Raw genomic sequence first — 13648 nt, 5'->3', positions numbered from 1 at the left:
GCCAGGATGATATTCCATCTTACAGTCATAATCGTTCAATAACTCGAGCCATCGGCTTTGCCTCATATTCAGCTATTTTTGATCAAAAATGTGTCGAAGACTTTTATGGTCAGTGTACACCGTAAACTGGGTACCATATAGATAATGTCTCCATATCTTTAATGCAAATACCACGGCACCTAACTCAAGGTCGTGTGTGGTATAGTTTTCCTCGTGTTTCTTCAACTGTCTAGATGCGTAGGCAATAACCTTTTCACGTTGCATTAAAACACAACCAAAGCCTTGCTTTGAGGCATCGCAGTAAACAACAAAATCGTCAGTACCTTCAGGTAAAGATAGAATCGGGGCTGTGGTCAACTTCTCTTTCAGAATCTTGAAAGCAGATTCCTGTTCTTCGGACCACTCAAACTTCTTCACTTTTTGAGTTAGCTTCGTAAGAGGTTTGGCAAGAAGGGAAAAATCCTTTATGAATCTCGGATAATAACTGGCAAGTCCCAAAAATTGACGAATATGCTTCGCAGTCTTTGGTATCTCCCAGTTCTGGATAGCGGTAATCTTAGCTGGATCGACATGTATTCCATTACTATCAACAACGTGTCCGAGGAATTGTACGGTTTTGAGCCAAAACTCGCACTTAGAAAACTTAGCATAGAGTTGTTCCTTTCGTAAGAGTTCAAGAATCACGCACAGATGTTGCTCATGTTCCTTCTCACTCTTGGAGTAGATCAAAATGTCATCAATGAAAACAATGACAAATTTATCGAGATAAGGTTTGCAGACACGGTTAATGATATCCATGAAAATGGCAGGGGCATTGGTCAAACCAAAAGGCATGACACAGAATTCATAGTGCCCATAACGAGTGCGAAAAGCAGTCTTAGGAACATCAGATTCCTTGACTCTAAGTTGGTGATATCCGGACCTCAAATCAATCTTTGAATAAACACTTAACCCTTGAAGTTGGTCGAATAGATCATCAATACGTGGCAACGGATAACGGTTCTTGATAGTAAGCTTGTTAAGTTAGCGGTAATCAATGCACATCCTTAACGTACCATCCTTCTTTTTAACAAATAGAATAGGAGCTCCCAATGGGGACGAGCTTGGACGAATGAAACCTTTATCCAATAGTTCTTGGAGCTGGTTGGAAAGTTCCTTCATTTCGGAAGGTGCTAAATGGTATGGTGCTTTAGCAATAGGAGCAGCACCGGGAGCTAAATCAATTTGAAATTCAACTTGTCGAGGAGGTGGAAGACCAGGAAGATCTTCGGGAAACACATCAGGAAAGTCTTTAACCACTGGTACATCTTCAATACACTTCTCTTTCGATTCGATCATCTTAACGTGGGCTAGAATAGCTGGATAACCTTTCATAAGGTGTTTGCGGGTTTTAATACAGGAGATAATATTGAGATTGGAACCACTCTTTTCACCTTGGATGATAAGAGTCTCTCCATTTCCCAATGGAACATGAATGATTTTATCGTAACACATGATGGCAGCTCTCAATGGACGTAACCAGTCCATTCCAACTACGACGTCAAAACTTCCGAGCTCGACCGGCAAAAGGTCTATCTTAAATTCTTTATCGGCTAAGATTAGGTTGCAGTTTTTATAGATTTTATCGACTTGCATGACCTTTCCATTGGCTACTTCTACTAATCTTTTAGTTTCTAAGGGTTGAGGCTTTTCAGCAAATAGGGTACAAAAATCACTAGACACGTAACTTCTGTCGGAACCAGTATCGAATAAAATAGTTGCATAGAAATTATTGACAAGATACGTACCCGTGATAACTTCATCTTCATCTCGGGCTTCAGCAGCAGTAATAACAAACGCACGACCCTTCGCAGCAGTAGCATTAGCTCTAGTAGCGGTATTATCTTTCTTCTTAGGACAATTCGGACTAATGTGTCCCTTCTCTCCATAAGTATAGCATGTAGGAGGAGCTTTGGCCGGAACAATAGCCTTATCCTTCGGAGGAGTCTTACACGTCTTAGCAACCTGTCCCACTTTCTTACACAACGCACAAACCGCAGTACACTTCCCCGGGTGATGCCTCTCACAATGAATACAAAAAGGATAAGTACCCTTATAATTTGACCTTGTACCATCCGCAGGCTTCTTATTATCATTCTGAGCCGAACCTTGAGATGGCTCAAACTTCCTCTTGCCATCATTACCCTTGGTTTCAACTTGCTTATTGGTCGACGCCCTTCTTCTCTTGGCCAACATGAGATTTTGTGCCATGAGAATCACAGCATCCAAAGTAACCTTCTCAGCAGCAATAACATTCCCTTGAACATCCTCGGGAAGACCTTCAATATACCGCTCAATTCTTCTAGCTTCAGTAGGAAACATTTCAGGACATAGAGTAGATAGCTCCAGATAACGATTGGTATAGTTCTCAATGTCAGTACCCTTAACCTTGAGTTCCCAGAACTCAGCTTCAAGTTTCTGAACTTGACTTCGAGGATAGAATTTGTTGACCATCATGCTTTTGAGTTCATTCCATGGAATTGCATTAGCATTATCAATTCCTACGGACTTGGCATGAGCAGTCCACCAAGTTAAAGCATTGCCACCCAATGAGCTAGTGGCATACTTTACTCGATCGTTATCACCACAGTTGCAAATACAAAAAATAGATTCCATCTTCTCGAACCAACGGACTAGTTCGACAGCTTCTTCAGTCCCCTTAAATGCAGGAGGATGACAGTTTGAAAAATCCTTGTAGGAACAAGGTTTCGGTTGAGTATTAGCATGATTAGCTTGGGCGTTGCCTTAGGCGGCAGCGAGTAACTGTTGGAATTGTTCAGTAGTTAACACAACGTTGTTAACGGTAGGTGTAGCTGAACGAACCATGATGTCACTACATAAAAGTGAACATATGTTTGATAAGTTTAACAAGTTATAAGTTTGAGCAATCACAAGTATAAATAAAATAAAGTATTGATATCGCATGATATTTATAAAACACTTTATATTATTAGAATGAGGCATTAAATAAGCCTTTATTACACGATTCGAAAATAGAAATAGTTTAAGGCATAGCCTTTACATAGACAAGGAATTGGAAAAATAATCTAGGAAATATTAAGATTGAAGTAATCTTCATATTTCTTCCTCTCATCCTCCACCTTCTTCATAAACTCATCAACTTTCTCGTTCCTCGCCTTTTGTTTCTCATGCAGGAACTCGAGATTATCATAAAGGTTAGAAACTTCATTGTTGATTACATGGTACTTGTGATCCCTTATAGAAAGTTGATTATTCACGCGGTTTTCCTCCATCTTCAATCTAAGGTCAACATATTCTCTTAGGCAAGAGAGAGATTGCTTCCCCCATCGGGTATTTCTATCACCTTCATACTTCACCAACTTTATCTTTTTCTTTAGTTCAGCATTTTCCTCCATGAGCTTCTTGATCGCTAGGTCTTTTCCTTCATTTGAAAATCGATCCTTGCAATATGGCGAATTAGGTCATCGGTAGTTTTTCGCAGATTCATGAGCTCGTACTTGGCATCAACTTCATCGAAGAAAGGAGATCGGGATCTTTTCTTTGACGGCCCAGTTTCTTCAAAACATTTCCTCTTGTCTTTATTCCTCGGGGTTGGATAGTATTCAGGAGACCCATGTAACTTTAGAGTAGTATTTGGGCTATAATTTGGTGAGGGAGGACCACCAAAGCCATAAGGTGGACTTTGGACTGGTCTTTCTGTGGAAGACCTTTCAGTATCTTTTTCAGTTGGCTTGAAAAGATTCATTTTGGTCGTTTGATGATAATTAGACATCCTAACATTAGGAAGAATATTTTGATTAGAATCTTTAAGTCAAGTTTATTAAAGCATAATCGTTAAGATTATGGGGCAATCCTAAGTGCTTTAATTCTAAGGCAGAAAAGGTTATAGTTTCCTAGATTGTTAAGGCACCCTAGCTAACAAGTAAGGCACACATAAAAATACAATCCTGGTTCTCTATAACAGCCTGGTTATGCTCTGATACCAATCTGTAACGTCCTCCCAATAGGGTCTGGAAGGAACGTCACTAATATCAAAACATACCAACATATTATAATAAACGAGAACAATACTAAATGATGAATTTAACTTTAATGAGTACGTAGCGGAAAATGAAATGTCGTTACAATGAAAGGAATAACAATATCGTAAATGTTCACATGCAGAAGTAATAAATGCGATATCTCTTGATCCTATGTCCAAGTAGCATCACATAAGCAGTAAGTATAAGAGCTTGAATCAAACAGCACCTGAGACAAAACATGCTAAAGTGTCAACCAAAAAGGTTGAGTGAAGTTCATAGGTTTAACAAAAAGTTTGTCGTTGTTTTAGACCACAAGATTTAGTTTGTAAAGTTGATCTCCCGCAGGATCAAAAAGTTATGCCAATGCGTGATATTTAGACTAAACGTTCAAGTTTGCCCCATGACAAGTTGTGTCTGTCCTTGTCGGTTTAATTTCATTATTAAGTAATACAATGACTTGGTCAAATGTATCGGGGATGTTACTCCCGATAGGCCTATCCCCAATAATTAAGAATGCCGCAGCAATTAAAAATATCACTGTAGGGACTTAGTCGGACATAGCCGGGTATAGCATAGTTTAGCAGTTTGGTACTTGTGTCTAAAGTGTAAAAAGTAAAAACAGCATGTGTCTCACCCCAAGTAAAAGTAAGTAAGTTTGCTAGCAATTAAAGAGGGGCTATAAATTAACCTTAGTAAGTAGAGAGAGTGTTATTCCTCGGAATAAAGAGTTGAACGAGTGAGCAGGAAAGTCAACCCATTGACATTTAAGAGTAGTTAAGTGTTTTGCCCATGTTTAAGTTTAAGTATGTGTTTAAGTATAGTTTGTTTTACTAAGTTTCTATTCCTAGTAAGTTACTATTTTTATAAAGTTTTTATTTTTAGAAAGTTTCTTATTTTACTAAGTTTCTATGACTAGAGAGTTTCTACTTTTATCAATGTTTTCCATTTTAGGATATTTGCCGTATTAGATAAGCTTCCAATCACCCCTTTCCCTTCAAATGGATAATTTAGATCTAGGGGCTTGAGCCATAGGACCCTTTAAATCGGAAATCCAAACCCTCTGCCTAGACTCTCATAGAAACCATTCGTCAAGAAAGTTCGAAGATCTATACATCTCTAATACATATCCCAAAATGTTTTTATGTTACAATATAAGTAGTGGGTTATAGGTGCTAGTAATAGTAATAGTGTATACATGTTATTTATTTTATTTTTAATTGCATATAATTTATAACATTATTTACATGTTTCGGTAAAAATAATAACTTAAGTAAAAAGTAAAAAGTAAAAAGTAAAAAAAAGTAAGAAAAGAATACTTACTAGTAGTAATTCTTCAAAGAGAGAATGAGAGAAATTTTGGTGTGAGTTTGAATGAGAAATGAGGGGTATTTATACTTGAAAAAATTAGGTAAAAAGAATAAAATAATTAAAATAAAAAGAAATATTTTAATTCTTAATGGGATTTTAAAATTAAAAAATATTAAATGTTAGGTCATGGGATAATGCACAAAATAAAATAATAAAAGTAGTTTTCCCATTACAATTTTTAATTAAAAAGTAATTTATTTATTTATTTATTTATTTATTTTTTCATTTATTTTAAGGTTTTTTTTATATAAATAAACAAATTAATTTAATGCTTTTCTAAGAATATTTGTCAATAATATTTTAATTTTATTTTTTTTATTTTTGTTTTATTTAATTAATAAATACAAATTTTGCATAAAAATAATAAATAATTCAGTATTTTGTATTTTTAATAATAATTATGATTTTAATTATTAAACTATAGTTTTAGTAAGTTTATAAATATTATTACATTTATATATAATTGGATTTATTATATAGTTAAATATATAATACATTAACTAAATAATAAAAGTGATACAAAGTTTATATACTTAGTTAAATTATGTCAAATTATATAAATTAATAATATATTATTTATTTAAGCGTACATTGTTGACTAAAAATTACTATTCGATCAATATTTAATTGTATATAACAACCCTTAATACATATAGTCAGACATATAACCCTAGGGTTAATTCAATAATTTAGAAGTCGAAAAGTGAGGGTTGTTACAGTCGTCAAAGGGACGAGGGTTACGTAATGTCCAACAGTCCCGTAACAATCTAAAAACCTCATTTCTTACCCCAATTATCGACTCCGTCACTTGCGGGAACATTTTTTTTAATAGTTGTAGCTCGATGTTCTTGTTCTCACTTTGGTGAGAAGCGAACATTCATAACCCGTAAGCATAACATGCTTCTTTATGTTACATGTTAGCCGCTTTTTCTAAATCACGAAGTCCTATATTCGGATATATTGAGTCAAAATAATTTCTTAACCCGTTGCGTAAAATAGCATTTGGGTTCCCAGCAATATATGCGTCAAAGTAAACACATCGTAACTTATGGATTTTCCAATGTGATATCCCCCATCTTTCGAACGAAAACCTTTTATAAACCAAGGCATTCTTGGAACGTTCTTCGAATGTCTTACAAACTGATCTCGCCTTAAATAGTTGTGCCGAGGAATTCTGACCGACTCTAGACAAGATTTCATCAATCATGTCTCTGGGTAGGTCTCTTAAAATATTGGTTTGTCTATCCATTTGGTGTTTTTATACTGTAAAATAGACAAGAGTTAGATTCATAAAAAAAATACTTATTAATACAAGCAATTTTTACATATATCATAAAGCATAAGCACACTATATTACATATATTACACCACACGAATACAACTATCTTATTTTGACTCGCTCGTTTCTTCTTCTTTGGTTTTGGTTCGTTTTGCCAAGTTTCTAGGGATATATGATGTTCCCCTAATACGAGCTGTCGTTTTCCACATTGGTTTAGAAAAACCTGGTGGTTTAGAGGTTCCCGGGTTATTGTCACAACTTAAGAAATACTGGTGTTGACGATACATATAAAGTTCATCGGGTTTGGAATCAAATTTCTCTATTTTTATGCCCTTTCCCTTATTGTTCTCTTTTGCCTTATTAAATTGTGTTGGGGTAATTTCTATAACATCATCGGAATCCTTGTCGGGATCCAATTCATCGGAGAATTGGTAATCCTCCCAATACTTTGCTTCCTTGGCGAAAACACCATTGACCATAATTAACTTTGGTCGGTTGATTGAGGATTTTCTTCTACTTAACCGTTTTATTATTTCCCCCATGGGTTCTATTTCTTCTTCCGGTTCCGATTCTTCTTCCGGTTCCGATTCTTCTTCCGGTTCCGACTCTTCTTCCGGTTCCTCTTCGGGAACTTGTGAATCAGTCCACGAATCATTCCAATTTAAATTTGACTCTTCATTATTATTAGGTGAGTTAATGGGACTTGTTCTAGAGGTAGACATCTATCACATAATATCAAACGCGTTAAGAGATTAATATATCACATAATATTCACATGTTAAAAATATATAGTTTCCAAAAAAATTTGTTAAGCAATCATTTTTCAAGTAAACATGGTCGAAGTCCAGACTCACTAATGCATCCTAACAAACTCGATAAGACACACTAATGCAAAATTCTGGTTCTCTAAGACCAATGCTCAGATACCAACTGAAATGTCCCGTTCTTATTGATTAAAAACGTTCCATATTAATTGATTTCGTTGCGAGGTTTTGACCTCTATATGAGACGTTTTTCAAAGACTGCATTCATTTTAAAATAAACCATAACCTTTATTTCATCAATAAAGGTTTAAAAAGCTTTACGTAGATTATCAAATAATGATAATCTAAAATATCCTGTTTACACATGACCATTACATAATGGTTTACAATACAAATATGTTACAACAAAATAAGTTTCTTGAATGCAGTTTTTACACAATATCATACAAGCATGGACTCCAAATCTCGTCCTTATTTAAGTATGCGACAGCGAAAGCTCTTAATAATTACCTGAGAATAAACATGCTTAAAACGTCAACAAAAATGTTGGTGAGTTATAGGTTTAACCTATATATATCAAATCGTAACAATAGACCACAAGATTTCATATTTCAATATACATCCCATACATAGAGATAAAAATCATTCATATGGTGAACACCTGGTAACCGACATTAACAAGATGCATATATATAAGAATATCCCCATCATTCCGGGACACCCTTCGGATATGATATAAATTTCGAAGTACTAAAGCATCCGGTACTTTGGATGGGGTTTGTTAGACCCAATAGATCTATCTTTAGGATTCGCGTCAATTAGGGTGTCTGTTCCCTAATTCTTAGATTACCAGACTTAATAAAAAGGGGCATATTCGATTTCGATAATTCAACCATAGAATGTAGTTTCACGTACTTGTGTCTATTTTGTAAATCATTTATAAAACCTGCATGTATTCTCATCCCAAAAATATTAGATTTTAAAAGTGGGACTATAACTCACTTTCACCAAATATCACTTCGTTGAGAATTTGACTTGGCCACGGGTTGATTCACGAACCTATAACAATATATACATATATCAAAATATGATCAAAATATATTCACAATATTTTCTTTATTACGTGTTGATGATTTTTAGTTGTCCAGTTAGCGGTCCGATGTTAGAAGTCCACAATTGATCGTACATGAATAATTTAATATATATATCTTGAATCAATCCACGACCCAGTGTATACATATCTCAGTATTGATCACAACTCAAACTATATATATTTTGGAATCAACCTCAACCCTGTATAGCTAACTCCAACATTCACATATAGAGTGTCTATGGTTGTTCCGAAATATATATAGATGTATCGACATGATAGGTAGAAACATTGTATACGTGTCTATGGTATCTCAAGATTACATAATATACAATACAAGTTGATTAAGTTATGGTTGGAATAGATTTGTTACCAATTTTTCACGTAGCTAAAATGAGTAGTTTTTACCCATTTTGTTTTGCTCGCCATTTCTTCGTTTCTAATCCGTTTTGAGTGATTTAAGCTGCCAAGGTTTCGTATTGAACTTGACTTTATGAAACTAAACAGAAAAGGTATAGGTTTATAGTCAGAAATACAAGTTACAAGTCATTTTTTAAAGAGGTAGTCATTTCCGTCGAAAGAACGACATCTTGATGACTGTTTTGAAAAACATACTTTCACTTTGAGTTTAACCATGATTTTTGGATATGGTTCATGTTCATAAGAAAAATCATTTTTCCAGAAGTATAGCTTTTAAATCAAAGTTTTTCATAGTTTTTAATTATCCAAACCAAAACAGCCCCCGGTTGTAACTACGACGGCGTAAATCCGGTTTTATGGTGTTTATCGTGTTTCCGGGTTTTAAATCATTAAGTTAGCATATCATATAGATATAGAACATGTGTATAGTTGATTTTAAAAGTGTAGTTAGAAGGATTAACTTTATTTGCGAACAAGTTTAGAATTAACTAAACTATGTTCTAGTGATTACAAGTTTACCACTTCGAATATGATAGCTTTTCATGTATGAATTGAATGATGTTATGAACATCATTACTACCTTAAGTTCCTTGGATAAACCTACTGGAAAAGAGAAAAATGGATCTAGCTTCAACGGATCCTTGGATGGCTCGAAGTTCTTGAAGCAGAATCATGACACGAAAACAAGTTCAAGTAAGATCATCACTTGAAATAAGATTGTAATAGTTATAGAAATTGAACCAAAGTTTGAATATGAGTATTACCTTATATTAGAAAGATATATTACTGTAAATAAGAAAGATTTCTTGAGGTTGTATTATCACTCTACAAGATTGGAAGTAAGCTAGCAAACTTGGAAGTATTATTGATTTTATGAAACTAGAACTTGTAGAATTTATGAAGAACACTTAGCACTTGAAGATAGAACTTGAGAGAGATAAATTAGATGAAGAAAATTGAAAAATGAAAGTGTTTGTAGGTGTTTTTGGTCGTTGGTGTATGGATTAGATATAAAGGATATGTAATTTTGTTTTCACGTAAATAAGTCATGAATGATTACTCATATTTTTGTAATTTTATGAGATATTTCATGCTAGTTGCCAAATGATGGTTCCCACATATGTTAGGTGACTCACATGGGCTGCTAAGAGCTTATCATTAGAGTGTATATACCAATAGTACATACATCTAAAAGCTGTATATTGTACGAGTACAAATACGATTGCATACGAGTAGAATTGTTGATGAAACTGAACGAGGATGTAATTGTAAGCATTTTTGTTAAGTAGAAGTATTTTGATAAGTGTCTTGAAGTCTTTCAAAAGTGTATGAATACATATTAAAACACTACATGTATATACATTTTAACTGATTCGTTAAGTCATCGTTAGTCGTTACATGTAAGTGTTGTTTTGAAACCTTTAGGTTAACGATCTTGTTAAATGTTGTTAACCCAATGTTTATAATATCAAATAAGATTTTAAATTATTATATTATCATGATATTATGATGTATGAATATCTCTTAATATGATATATATATACATTAAATGTCATTACAACGATAATCGTTACATATATGTCTCGTTTCAAAATCATTAAGTTAGTAGTCTTGCTTTTACATATGTAGTTCATTGTTAATATACTTAATGATATGTTTACTTATCATAATATCATTTTAACTATATATATATCCATATATATGTCATCATATAGTTTTTACAAGTTTTAACGTTCGTGAATCACCGGTCAACTTGGGTGGTCAATTGTCTATATGAAACCTATTTCAATTAATCAAGTCTTAACAAGTTTGATTGCTTAACATGTTGGAAACACTTAATCATGTAAATAACAATTTCATTTAATATATATATAAACATGGAAAAATTTGGGTCACTACATACATTACAGGTGGGTATAGGATTCGGGCCCATTTGTACCGTGCAGCATTTAAATCTTGTGGTCTATCAAAATGATGAATTTTATTGTTTTATGATAAACCTATGAACTCACCAACATTTTGGTTGACACTAGAAAGCATGTTTATTCTCAGGTATGAAAGAAATCTTCTGCTGTGCATTTTCTCATTGTAAAGACATTATTTGGAGTCGATCATCGCAATGGAACCAGATGTTGGTGACTTCATCCGGAAGGATTGGGATGGGGTATGACACAAGTAATCGAAACTACATTATATGGTTGAATGATCGAAGCCGAATATGCCCCTTTTACTTGGTAACCTAAGAATTAGTAAACCAGTCTACTAATTGACGCGAATCCTAAAGATAGATCTATTGGGCCTAACAAACCCCATCCGTTGTAGCGGATGCTTTAGTACTTCGATGTTATTTTTATCATGTCCGAAGTATTTCCCGGAATGATAGGGGATATTCTTATATGCATCTTGTTAATGTCGGTTACCAGGTGTTCAATCCATAGAATGATTTTTGTCTCTATGCATGGGACGTATATTTATGAGAAATGAAAATCTTGTGGTCTATTAAAATGATGAAAATGATTATTTATGTTAAACTAATGAACTCACGAACCTCTTGGTTGACACTTTAAAGCATGTTTATTCTCAGGTACGAAAGAAATCTTCCGCTGTGCATTTGCTCATTTTAGAGATATTACTTGGAGTCATTCATGATATATTTCAAAAGAAGTTGCATTCGTGTCGTTGAGTTTATTAAGATTATTATTAAGTCAATTATAGTTGGATATATTATGAAATGGTATACATGCCGTCAACTTTCGATGTAATGAAAGATTGTCTTTTCAAAAACGAATGCAATGTTTGTAAAATGTATCATATAGAGGTCAAGTACCTCGCGATGAAATCAACTATTGTGAATCGTTTGTAATCGATATGGACTTCATCCAGATGGATTAGGACGGGTCTCTACATATGCATCTTGTTAATGTCGGTTACCAGGTGTTCACCATATGAAGGATTTTTATCTCTATGTATGGGATGATGTTTACGAAAAATGAAAATATGAAATCTTGTGGTCTATTATTACGATTGATAAATATATAGGTTAAACCTATAACTCACCAACATTTTTGCTGACGTTTTAAGCATGTTTATTCTCAGGTAATTGTTAAGAGCTTCCGCTGTTGCATACTAAATTAAGGACAAGATTTGGAGTCCATGCTTGTATAATATTGTTTGAAAACTGCATTCGAAGACATATATTGTTGTGTAATATTATTGTAAACCATTATGTAATGGTCGTGTGAAAACGCTAAATTTTTTATTATCATTATTTGATAATTATCGTAATATTTTTATACCTTTATCAATTAAATAAAGGTTATGGTTTGTTTTAAAATCGAATGCAGTCTTTGAAAAACGTCTCATATAGAGGTCAAAACCTCGCAACGAAATCAATTAATATGGAATGTTTATAATCAATATGAACGGGACATTTCATATGATGAGTCTGACTACTCTACCACTGTCTTTTTGGGGTTATACATTAGAGTTTGCTGCAGGCATAATCAATATGGTTCCAACCAAGAAAGTAGAAAAGACACCATATGAAGTATGGCATGGGAAGATTCCCAAGTTGTCTTATTTAAAATTTCGGGGTTGTGAAGTGTATGTGAAGCATGACACTTCAAACAAATTTAAACCCTGAAGTATTAAATTTCACTTTATGGGATACCCAAAGGAAACAATGGGTTACTACTTATACTACGAAGTTGAAAACAAAGTGTTTTCTACTCGGTCTACTGAATTCTTAAAAAAAAGGAGATCTTCTCTTATAAGAATTTAGTGGGAGTAAAGTAGATCTTAAATAAATTCAATAACCACAAAGTAACATACCTTCTATAAGCACTAGTAATCCACACGTTGAATCTGAGCGCATTGTTGGTGAGTCGGAACATGTTGCACCCGAACTTCATAGGTCTGGTAGAACTCCTAATCGGCATAAGAGGTTTGGTTTCACCTAGAGGATTATGAACCCTCTAGCTACCGTGAGGCCATATAAGATCACGAATCTTAAAAATGGCGAGATACTATGAATGCAAATATGCAGTCCATGAAAGATAATCAAGTATGTGACTTGATTGATCTTCCACCCAATTGCAAGACAATGGGGTGTAAATGAGTCTTCAAAGAGAAGACTAGCATGGACGGTAATGTAAATACTTTTAAAGCTCAATTCGTGGCAAAAGGTCATGATGAAACTTTTCCACTGATCGCGAGCTTTATACATTAGGATACTTATTGCCATAGCTACTTTTCATGATGAAGTATGGTAAATGGATATCATAATCTCTTTTCTAAATGGCTACCTAAGCGAGGACGTATATATGGTTCAGCCGAAAGGATCTATATATCTTAAGCATCCTATTAAAGTGTGCAAGCTTCTAAAATCCATTTATGGATTAAAGCAAGCATTCAGGAGCTAGAATCTTAAGTTTGATGCGAATATCAAAGAGTTTGATTTTTCTCAAAAACTAAGATGAGCTATGTGTTTACATTAAATTTAGTGGGAGCAAAGTAATCTTCTTGATTTTATATGTTGATGACATATTACTTATTGGAAATAACATTTCAACTTGCAAGATGTCAAGTTTTAGCTTGTGAATGTTTTTTCTTAAAGGATCTTGGAGAAGCGACTTATATAGTTGGAATCATAATCTATAGAAATAGATTTGAATGGCTTATTGGT

Source organism: Rutidosis leptorrhynchoides, chromosome 9, assembly GCF_046630445.1.
Source record: "Rutidosis leptorrhynchoides isolate AG116_Rl617_1_P2 chromosome 9, CSIRO_AGI_Rlap_v1, whole genome shotgun sequence".
In the NCBI taxonomy this organism is placed as follows: domain Eukaryota; kingdom Viridiplantae; phylum Streptophyta; class Magnoliopsida; order Asterales; family Asteraceae; genus Rutidosis; species Rutidosis leptorrhynchoides.
Note: the sequence above shows the minus strand (reverse complement) of the source record.